Genomic DNA, 12,617 nt, shown 5'->3' on the forward strand with positions numbered 1-12,617 from the left:
AAAATGGAGCTGGCGCATAACAGAGATGGATGGTCGCCCCGGCAAAAGAAGATATTTACAGGTAACTTAATTACATTCGCCAAATAAAACACAACTAGGTCACAAGGAGGAGAATTCTAAATAGGCGATTAAGCCGGTGGTAAGAGCCTTAATAAGGGAGGCAAAGTACATAAAATGAAGGGAAGTAAGCGAGCGTCAGTGCAAACGACTTTGCCTAACACCATTCATCATGGGACTAAGTGCTAAGATGGTGTCGGGCTTCTAAATTCTAACAGCATTAATCCCAGATAGCGGGGCTCATAGCAGGCAAAAATCAATAATGGCAATAATAAGTCATCTATCTGGAAGCCATCCAAATCCTGACTGGCTAATTATGCTTCCCTCATGAATATGCCTCCAGGTTCTCACTGGTGGGAGGAGAAGAGAGGGGCACGGCGAGAGATGGAGGGAGGGCAACAATAGCGCCGTCGCTCATCCAAATAGCTTTTCGCTCGCCTGTCGTGGCTCATGATCACGCCGACGTCACCTTCGGGGACAGATGCCGGACGTCAGCCTCGGCGAGTGTGACACCGCCGCATTTTATCACGCGCAGACGGCGAAAAGCTTTTTGTCTTCAGACGTCACCTCGTCTGACGCCAGGATGGGGTGTGAGCACGTGAGCGGACTGAACAAAACGGCACTGAAATTTCAGTCGTGATTGATGATCTTCAAGAATCTCTATCTCTGACCCGAACACTAGATTCATTGCGGCATATTTTTAAACACAACAAGGCCTGGCCACCCCAACAACGCGAACGTATTGGAGTCAAAGGTTTGTCCAAGAAACAAGTCATCTAGTTCATCATCTTCGACGCCATGTTTCTGAGCCCCTCATTGAGAATGTTCGTCGAGAGCGCTTGCGTCTCCAACCTCATTCTATCCTTTAAGATGAGTATCCCCTTTGCAATCGCCAAAAAAAAAAGTTCCCGTCCCAGAAGTTTGATCCCTCAGGGCCGGATGCCCAACTTGCGCTGCGCTTCAAGCTCGAGGTGCGCTCGCTGCTTCCCTCTGAAAAATGACACTGAAGAAATAAAAATGAAGTGGATTGTATCCAAGTATTTTCACGTCATCGTTGCGCTTTTTATACTATTGCCGGAATCCGTCAACCATAAACTATAAAGAGTAACCGTGCACTATAGCTGTCAAATAAACATTTGGAGTGGACTCGACCCCGTTTCACTTGACTCGCCCTCCCCTTAGCGTTCAGCACTCGATGATATTAGAGCGCCAGTGATTCCGATACCGCCTCGTCTCAGTTGGGAGAACAATGATAACGGCCCATGCTGCACAACAACTAACCTTTTGTAAAGGTCGCGTATAATCATGAAAAAAGGTTCAGCCGGGACTTAATGGAAACGGTTCACAACGGCGGCGGGGGTGGGGGGGCCGAGGATGGCGTCGGTGTGTTAGCGCTTGGCACAGACCAACGGGACAAAACACTCTCATCCATCAGCGCGTCGGCCGACTTCATATCGCTTTAATATCGCAACACGTGAAGTAAACAAGGCGCCGCTGCCTTGCGTACGTCACTGAGCAAGCTGTGAAGGGAGTTTTGGAGTTCGGAATCTTATTGAAATGCCTTGACCGTTATTCCGTTCGATCCGGTCTATTTGAGTTCGGGCAGATGGTTCAGCAACGTAAGCAACAGTCGAGAAGCGTTGGGTCAAGGTTAAGGGTTTTTGAGGTGGCCAAAGAGGGACCAAAAAAAAAAAACTGGTGACGTTGACAAAGGGGACAAAAGGGACAAAGAGAAACATGTCAAAATGTCATCAACATAAAGTAAACAAAAAACACTGATCATGATGCGTTATGTCATGATCGTGTTGTTGTGTCTCCAGCAGGTGGCAGAGGAGGGCTTTCCCTCCAGCGTGCACACCTGCCACCAATGTGTTCATCAAGGACTTTTGAAATGCCAAGTCGCTGTCGGATTATTGACCTTGTTTGCTGCTCATGCTCAAATCTAGTTTGTAATCAACCTCTGGATTGTTTTTGCTCTTGCTTGTCAGTATTTAGATTATTTTGTCTTTTGATCTTGCTCTTGTTTTCATTTCGTGAAATTGGACATTTCGTTTATATTCTCGCTTTTTGTGATTGTTTTGTTATGCTCTAACACTTCTCCTCATGGTGTCATCTTAAAGATTTGCAGTAGCTTGGAGTCACACAATTAAGTCTTATTCTTGGTTACTCTGACTTTCATACGAAATTAATCATTCGGTGTAATATTAAATCATCGACCAAAATAGGATCGGCAACTGTCTGACTGCCTTTTGATTTTCATTCCAAAATTAATCATCCAGTGTAATATTCAATCAACGACCAAAATAGGATCGGCAACTGTCTGACTGCCTTGAAGTCAAGGTAAGGTTTGAAATGACGATAGGTTTTCGCATCTTTACTGCACAAACATTGTATGGAGGATGCAACTCAGACGGTGAAAATTTGCTTTGCCCAAAAAGTAACTTTCCTCTGGCACTGAATATTTTCAGCCGACTACCTCTTGTGCCTGCTTGTGGGAAATGTTCTTTTCTTATCACGCTTAGAGGAACACAATACCGACACCACGTTTGTCGTGCAATCTATTTTGTGGCGGAAAGAAGTCCAATATCAATTTTTTTTTCTTTTTTTGCTTTTTCATTTCGCGGCCAACTATGCGCAATTGTATCCGCCCGTGTTTACATCTCCGAACGACGTGCATGCTGAGAGTTTGCGGGTGGAGGGCTGGAGGGGCACACATTTGACTTCTCCGCAGTCAAGTCATGTTTTTAACTGTAATCTGCTGTGTTTGTGCTATTGAAAAAATTTGGTGCCACGTGGACGTTTCGTCATGTGAAGTGTGCAAGGACTTGAATCCAAAAGAAAACAGCCGGCTTTGAGTTTTTAAATTTGGGCCAGACGATCAACCGGTCACGTCTACAAAGAATGGAAGGTTTCACACAGCTTACAATGGAAATAAATTTGAACGGCTAATGATCTCCAATTTAAATTTGTTGTGCACTAAACGTTTTTTTTAATAATCGAATGCGAGGCCACTGGTGCGTTTGCAGTCATGTGACACGCATTTTCACATTCATAACAGACACCATAATTACGATTCGGCCTGCGATAAAAAAAATGACTTTGACGCAACCTCCATATTGAAAATGTGATCCTGAAGGGAGTCGCACCTCAACGACAAATAATTGAACGCGTCACAATAAACGCGTCCAAAACGTGGACTCCTTCAACCAATTTCCACTCCCAACCGTTCAATTTTTTTTTTTTTTGGGCTCGGCTACAAATTTGCTGTTTCGTTCGTCTCAAAGACGCGGCGGCTGCCCACGATTAACACTCGACATAGTCAAACGACGACGAATTTTTGGCTCATTGTCGCCCCGCGTTTAAGTACCCATTGAAGCCGCACACATGCGCAAGCATGCGGCACCGTGCACAAAAAAAAAAAAAAAACACTTCAACACCCCCCCCCGCCCCCATCTGATACAATAAAGCATACGGCGGCGTAGAAAATGTAATCGGCGGCACCAGATTGAGTCCAAAGAATTCCTGATCTGTTTTTGTCCTCTGCCGCATTACATTTTGTCAGATGGACAAAGTTGTCAATCAAGCCGGCAGACCTATTTTACGTCGTCAATAGGACAGGGGAGCGACTGTTCACTCCTTCAATAGAGGCCGAGAGATTAAAGTAGGCCAAGCAGAGAGGAAGGTAATTTTCTGGGGCTGATGTATTGACACTAAGACTCGATCATCTGCCGCATTGTATTTCTGATCTGCTCGGCGGAAGACGCCGCGGGAGGAACGCTTGCTGTTGCTCTCGCCGCCGCGGCTTCCTCCAACTCATTTTCGACAGCAACGGCTTCTCCTCTCGTTCCGTAATGAGAAGGTAGAGGAGATTACTGAGGTGTTTGCGTATATTAAAACACAAATTCGTGTTCGGCCCGGCTTGAATAATGCATATTTGAATCAACATTCAAATGACTTGCTTTTGTGCGCCTTTGGGATTTGCCGCTCGACTCTGACTGACTCGCCTTGTCTTACCCGAGACGCACATTTCACCTCGGCTGGGTGAATTAAAACAAAAAATAAGAGCTCGGTGGCCGGGGAGCCCGCTCATTTTGGGAGAATGTCAGCTCGCTGTTCCACAATTTCCGACCGGATCAATACAACGGTGTCGCCCCATCTATTGATGCCGATTGTCTAATTCGCTGGTTTGTATTTGTTTTCTGCGGGATCTTTTCTTGCCTAGCTTACGATAATGCTAAAGCCCTAGGAAAGTAGCAATTGTCAAATGCAGATTAACCCTTTCACGCACCCTGTAACCTGATAACATGATAAACTGTCCACTGTAGGGACCGCACATATTTGGCAGCTGCTAATTTTAGCCAAGTGTTAACAAGCTAGCAACCCTTTTTTTAATCGTCTCATCACATTTTTATTTGTACAAAACAAATGAATGGATTCATAGTTTTGAAATCAGTCAACTATTGTTCAAGTGAGTATAAACAGGATCACAACATTCTTGCAAAAATCTAATTTCTTATTGATTACACGTGACAAATTTTGACATTTCGGTGCACATTTTAGCAAAGCCCGTGCACGGTTTGACACATTTGCTTTCGCGGGCCGCATAAAATAACGTGCTGGGCCGGATCTGGCCCGCGTGCCCCGCGTTTGACACCGCGCTTGACACCGAAGTGGACCCTTTCAGATGGAATCATCCCGAACAATTCCAGATGCATTATCTTGGATGTATTACATAATCCCTGCCCCAACACACGGATTCAAATGATCTGGATGGTTATCCAGAGCTCATGGACGAGCTGATCGTTTGATCGGCTCGAGTGAAAAGCAGTCAATTCTTCATTTCTCGTTTTCTCGTCACGCCGTATGGAAGCAGAGATTATTCTAAGAATGATAAAAAAAAAAAAATCACAAAGGTGTGTCTTAATAGACTACAGCAGGCAGCACCAAAACTCCTCCCAGAGGCAGTTGAAGCCGTTTGCTGCGTAAGGGGTTAAGAGGCGTGTTAAGTATTCACGGCATGAATATTCCATCAAAAGTGACCAGAAACTGCGCCACGACAAGCTTTTAAATAGCAGAACTTGCAAGCGGAGCATGTTGAGTCAAAGGCTGCTCTAATCTATTCTGCTTCCGATAGGTGAACCAAAGTATCACTACTGTACTCTATTACCGTCGACCATTTAATGATCATGTCAGCGTTTCCGTTCAAAGGCTTCCCACCCCCCCGCTTCTGATCCCCTTATTTGAATTCCCTTGAACTAGAAAATGGATCTTTTCTCGTCTATCGAGGGGAGTGTAACTGGAATTGCTCTCGGATGGGGAATTTGGATGAAGGACATTAAAAAGAAAGAACCGGCCCCCGCAGAAAGTGACCCGGGTTTCAGGAAATTCTGTCGCCGAGATGGGAGAGCGGTAACGGCGGAGCGTTTGTTCTCATTGGCCGACCGGATGGTGACGAGGGCGCCGATAATGTGGAAGTGGCGTTTGCCTGACTGTGTGTTAAAAGACGCCGGTTCGATCGATGGTCTTGGTGAGGATTAGTCCGCCGAGTCCCTCGATGTTATTATTTTTTTTCCTTCGCCGCATTTGCAAGCTTGATCAGCAGCCAATTCAACGGCCGCTTTTATCTTTCTCCTTGTGTTCCTCGTTGGCGGTAACCTTGAGTGTCTTCCCATTACATAGCCAACTCTGACAAGTATCCATTTTCGCCCCGGGGGAGCTGAAGATAATGACTCAAATGTTGCCTTTATCCAAGATCCCCGGCCATGATAGCAGCGGATTGAAGGTGGGAAGCTGCGGGGCGAGACGGCAAAAAGAGGAAAGTCGGACGCTATGAGGTCACACAAACTCTTGTGTTCGTCGTGACGGTAAAACTCCTAGCCAAAGCGAAACCATGAAGGCTTCGACTTTCGGAAGCAAGATTCCCGAAAAAAGTTGCTAATTGTGGATGCTATGTTTTGTTTTTTCCAAATTTGGCGAAAGAAGATGATTCAGACTCACATACATAAATTGACAGGTGCGAATTGGTGAGTTTTTTTTTTTATCGATCAGGTAGCTGTTTATCGCCACAGAAAACATTGCGAGTGAAGTAAAACTTTCAACGTACAGAATTTGTGTCGAGCATTCACTATTCATCGTCCCCGCCGGAAGAGTTGCCCCCCCCCCCCGGGTTGCTAACGCCGCACCGCTAAAGCATTCTGATTGAAGCGTTTCGACGCGAGCTCATATAAGCGACATTAGCGTCTCTTTCAAGCGAGACCCCCATCAGAAGTGCGATATCGATCGCCGCCCCAGCCTTCTCCGCCCCTTGAGTAGACACCTGATTTACAACCAAGTCCTGAAAAATCATCAAAAGCGTCGGGGAGCGCAAGCATTTGGAGGAGGAGTCAATCAAGTTCATTCAATCCGTTCTGTACATGCTCGGGATGGCGACGCACGCGTGGCTGAATGGAGTCGCTGCCGGGAGGACTGCAAGCGCTGCGCTTTTGTTGGCCAACTTAGTGGGGAAATTTACATCACGGCCATGCAATATTTAAAACTTTTACTTTTCCTATGGAGGTTATCAGGAGGGCAACCGAGATGCCCACGCAGAGCGAAGCATCTGCTAGCCTTCGTGCTAACGCTAACTCAACAGGATTCTTTTCAGCAAAAGCTTTGTTGCTTTGTTGTAGTCGTGTTTGGACAATACAATACAGTCAATAAGACACACAAGTGCAAGCCGGGAGGAGGGCGACATCAAAAACAGGCTCGATCGGGGTTCTCGAGGACCCGGATTTCGTCTATATGAAGGCAGGATTATGCCGACTGTCTTCTATCAGTCCAAAGCTTCTTTCGGGAAGGCCTTTGTGAGAACCACAAGCAGGCAATCAAGTGTGGCACACCTGCACTTGCACGTAACAAACACTTGGGGGGCAGGGGTCGCACGCTGCGCCGCGCACGCTCAATTGGAAGCAGGTGCGGCATAAAGACCTAATCACATTTGCGGCTCATTACCCGGCGACTGTGTGCGCATATTTGCCTCTTGGTGTCCTTATTAATCAAGCGCGGGCAACCCCGAGTGCTCCCCGCCACTTTTCTGCGCGACTTGCTACGAGCAACAGTCGGCCTCAACAAGCTGATGAGACCACCTGCCGGTGCAACTGTTGCTGCTGCTGCTGCTACCGCAGCACCTGCAACGCCGAGGCTCATCAGCCGCCACTTGACCTCGGAGCGCTCGCCAAATCGAAGAGCGACGAGCGCTTGATTGTCGCCGCGCACACCTCATCACCAATCAGAGCGTTTTGCTATTTATGCGGCCCTTTCCGGTTTCTGTTCGCTAAAGTGTGGCGACAACAGAACACAAAAATGGTCTCGATTAGGGCTGGATGATTCAGATATACGTTCATCGACTTCTACATGGATTCCTTCCAATTGCTTCTTGTTTTTACACTGTATATTTGAGAGTTTATCGTTGATATATCTTTTGGCTGCATTGACAGAAGAATCATCGAATGCTCGCTTTCTGTAAAGCAGAAGATGCCAATCTGTCACCTCGAATGGTTTAATGATGCGGTTTGTCCTTTTTTTTTTTTTTATTTCCTGTTTTCACACACAGTGAAAAAGGTCATTAAAAGACTTGTTCACTGTACAGTGTGCTCGACCCGAGAATTCCATCCTACGTGTTTACACTATTTCAAAAGGCTGCCAGATGCGGCAATTAAATTCTAAGACAGATACAGTACACAGAGCAAAATCTTTTCGTATCATATTAACAGCTTACATGACGCGCATGGCTGAATAGTGGCTAATGAAATTTGACCCCCCCCCCCCCCCCCCCCCCCCCCCCCACCAATTCAAATTAATAGTTTGACAACTCCAGCGCAGTTGCATTATTTACAATAAACCGCGGTAATTGTGCCATACATATGTTCTCGTGTGCTTGTGGAATTTCTATTTCCATGCGTGAAAAGTAAACAAGTGCTCGTGTACTATGCAGCAGCAGGTTGAAAATGCCCACACCGTCGCGCAACCTGAAGCTTGCTCGGGCTCATTCTTATTCAAATTACACTTCGCGCTAGCTCATAAACATAGCATTAGATTATGCAAATGGAGGGTCCGCGTCTACTTCCAGCTAATTCCTTTTGGGAGACGTTTTAATTTAAAGCAAAAAGGAAAACAAAGCGGCAGCAACGGGGCATTGGCGGAGGCGATTGTGTTAGCGTAAGCAGGCAAAGTGAATAATAATCTCTCAATTTGACGATCAATCAGTCATCATTGAGCACTTCATTACCACTTTAATGCCTTTTTAAATGTGGAAGAGTCTTGACTTGAGACGCACGCCAGCTGCTTGTCACTCACACTGTTAGTTTGCCGCTACGTGTCCTGATGCTAATGACGCGAATGACCTTGGTCGCATTTAGAAACATCACACAGCCGCCTTCCACTTCTTTGAGCTTTGCGTACACACCGATTATTATCCGTTATCAACCTGACAGAGCAAAAACACGTGGCATTATTATTAGTTCAGCCAAAAAAGCAATAGCCCTGTTAGCTTAGCTGGCTAAAGCCTTGCTTCAGTTGCGTGAGGTTTTTTTCTGACCAAGCTAGCAATAAATGAAGGCCATCAGTAAAATATTTTACTAGCCGTTTATTGAATCTCATTATCTAATCGTATTTTTGTGCAACGGCTGCCATGCTTTCAGTCAGAAGACAAACTTAAGTTTGTTACATGTACAGCATATAAAAAAATATATTTCCCTGAGCAATTAGCAAGCATCTCCGTCTCGCGTTGACCTTGACTCAGTTTTGTCATCCAACATCTCAGTATGAATTGGAAACGACGGCTAACACTAAACACCGCAAATATTCATCATGAAACTCGGAACATTCCTGAAAAATAGCTTCTTTTATTCAGCAGAAGCCATAACAGCAAGAATAAACAGCTGATTTGCGGCGGCCATTTATGAGTCCATTTCTGCGAATGTGCCTCGACTATCTTCCGCCAGGCCCAAGAAATGGAACATTTTGAAAGAGCCATGAATAAAACATCACTGAACTGCCTGTAAACGGCAGTCCGGAATGTTTGATTGACATTATATTGTAAATCAGATGATCACGCCGCAGCCATTTAGCGTGTGGCGGCGCGAGAATACAAATGAGCCATAAGATGCTGTATGGGTACCTGACCCCTGCCAAACACCCGACGTCGCCAATAAATAAATAAATAAATGTTGCAAATGAGATGCAAATGGTTTGAAGGAAATGTTCCGTTCCAATAACATTCCCATTGTAGCTCGGGGCTGCTACATGTGATCAAATAAGAACGTATTTAGTGCGGAAACGTGTGGCTTATTGCCAAGGTCATTTTTGCACTCTCTGTTTTGAGTAAGTGTCAACACTTGTGCTGGTGATCAGGAGGCGGCGCATTGTTTTAGTATTGGTACGTTAGTTTCATGCAAACTCACGAGGTAACTGAATGGATTAAGTGAAGCGGCGTGTCGCTCACTGAAAAATAAGGATCAAAAAAAGATATTTGTTCGGGCTATGAGCCACATGCTGCTTCCCCAAAACATTTCTGATTTGATCAAATGTTACAGGGTGTTCTGGGAATTTTCCACCATGATTTTTGTATTAGCACAAGGTCTCTCTCTCTCTGTGCGTGTTTGCCAATTTGGCAGTCTCATCTCGGCTTGGCCAACGCAGCCGTAGGAGGGGCTTGGAGGAGCGTGTGCCTCAGAGACGGTGGCAGGAAGTCAAGCTAACTCTTTCGCCTGCTCAGACCACCTCGAAAACGGTTCAGGTCTAACGTGACGTATTTCATTCCTCAATAAAATAATTTGATTGGTGCTGATATAAGTCAGCTCTGACCACTCCCACAGTGGCGCAGCCTTCGCTCTCATAGATCCGTCACTGCACAGTATTTATGCCAGCCATGAAAATAGAGCCCAAACAGCTAGCATGGAAAATTAATCTTCATAATCATATGATTGTTTAGTCGAATCATACAAAAAAAAAAAGTCAAAAATTGCCTTGCAATGAGCAAAATTCTGCAGCACTAAAGACATTCGTATTTGATCACATGCATTTTTTGCCGATTAGCCACAGGCTGCTATATCACAACATGTACAATTACATGTAGCAGCCTCTTCTGGTAAATTCCCATGACACTAACTTCTAAAAAAAAAATAATTGCAGCAAATTACCTCCAAATGTTGTGGAGGAAATGTTCCATTCCAATAACATTTTCATTGCTGTCCAATAGACTGCCGGTGGGAGATAAAGTGTCATTGAACATGAATGAATGTGATGAGGAGAAATAATCAGGGCTCTTCATTAGAAAGTGGCGCGCCGCCGCCGCCACTCCTAATGCAAACAAATGTGGGATGCACTGTAAAGCACAGGTGGGGGGTCAATTTGCCAGCGCGCCGCTGATGTTGACTTTGCACTAGGAGGACGCCATCTGTGAAGTTGTGTGTGATTCAGGCGGGAGACAAGCGGCAAATAAGCCTTTCGGCTGTCTGCCGCTGGCTGGCTTTCAGCTGGACTCCAACGCTCAGCTCAGCTCTTATTAGCCTCGCCGAGGACACCAAAGTCCAGCCGAAAGGGATAGCTCACGAAGAGCCGATGCTTACAGGCACATCACGTGGCGCAAATAAACCTGACAAGTCCCTTAAAGTCCTGATTTGAGTCACTTCAAACTAAGCAGGCTCAACAAAGCTTGCCAAGCAATACGCTGAACATTTCCCCGTGCACACTTTTACAGTATGTGTTAAAACCTACTCGAAATATAAGCAAAGTACTTTACATTTTTTAGGAATGACTACTTTGTGGTTGGGGTTATTTCTAGTCAACAAATTGCAAAAAAAAATAATAAATGAACATATTGGCAGAGGAAAATAAACAGATAAAGGGGGAGGGGGGAAATAACAACCCCAGACTGAGCTCCATTAAGGGAAGCACAGTTTGAGATTTGGAAAAAAAAAAAAACCCTCAGCAAACAACCATATGTTAATACACGACACAGAAATTAGCACATTACAGCCCTCCTGCAGAAGGGAGGCTTCACAAGTCATCCAGGCGCCACCACATCCCATTTGCAGCTGCGCCATAATAGAAGATTGGGGAGGCGGTCAGGGGGAAAGCCGACGCAAGCGTTGATTGAGACGGTTGTTTATTGCATCGTGTGATCAGATGAGTGTGTGCAGGTGTCCTTTGTCCTGGCAGCATGCTAACATATCGTCTTGTGATCACGGACGTACGATTTGTTTACAGTTACGCCATTAAAAATTGAGCCCTTTTCGTGATCACAGTCACAATCTTGTTCACAGTGAACAGACGCAGAAATTCAGTTCACATCATTGTGATTTATTTTTTGTCTCAATTTGTTGTCAGATGCCTCTCATTCCTCCCCAGCCAAGTAATCTAAGGCAAACGTCGGATGCGACCGCTCAGAACGTGACCACTCTCCAGTGGCTCTTACGTCCTATTAAGGTTGTTTCCGCGATTGCGGAATCAAAGCCGCGCAAATGACCATACTGTCATTTGTGGCCCAATTTATCCTAATCTTCTCCATGAGACAAGCGAGGCGACTCCGAACTCCAGCAGCGCTTTGATGTGCACTTTGGCTTTTGTCCGTCCTCAAATGATGTAAGCGATTGTAAACCAGATCCAGGGCGGACTGGGGAGGTCGAGTCCTGGGATGGTGACGGATGGCGTCTATATCGCGGGGCGGATGAGCGGCTCGCAGGTGAAATAAGTTAATGTGCAAATAAATCAAGAAATGAATTCAAAATGTAAATCAAGTCTTATTCCAAATTTAGTCCAGAACGCTCAATGATGTGAATGCTCATATTGGTGTTGCCTGGCGACTCACGCGAGAAAAACCATCATCAGCAGCAGCAGCAGCAGCAGCACTTTTTTTCGACCTGCCGCCGGCACGCTTGTCAAACGTGACAATAAGTCATGATAGCGCAAAGCGAAAGAGACAATGTTGTTTGCGGAATGAGCTCCAATCGATACGCCGCGTTTAATAACATTTCAAAGATGATGTATGATTGACGCCAAAAAGAAACACGCCGCTTTTTCTCGTCATCTGACAACAACAAATTGGACGTAATAATGAAATGACAAATGTCTCGCGTCTCTTTTTTGGCCGCCAACAGGAGGGGGGTTTGGGGGGGGGGGGACCAGGGACTTATTTCACTTTGCTGAAGGTTTTCCAACAACATCTTAACAACAGAGTGTATAAACAATACATGTTGACTTTTCACATCAAGCATGCTTCAACCTTGGACAGCTATGTTATTATTATACTGCCACAACATGAAGATAAGTCATTTGGTTTTCGCTTGTCTCTGGAAATGTGCTTTTGGACACAGAAACAAATCATCTGGATCCCGATACATTTTTCTTTTTAAAGTCGTAAGTAGTATTTATTCAACAACAATTGAGATGCTGAAATGATAATGCAGTTGATGTTTTTGTGCTTATAATTGCGAAAAAAATACTTTGTTTTATTGTGATAAGGGCTAACATTTACTCGTCAGGCCTTTGCTAATGCTAACGCGAATGAAAACTTTACCTCA

Source organism: Hippocampus comes, unplaced genomic scaffold (assembly GCF_001891065.2).
Source record: "Hippocampus comes isolate QL1 unplaced genomic scaffold, H_comes_QL1_v1.1 scaffold25, whole genome shotgun sequence".
NCBI lineage: Eukaryota > Metazoa > Chordata > Actinopteri > Syngnathiformes > Syngnathidae > Hippocampus > Hippocampus comes.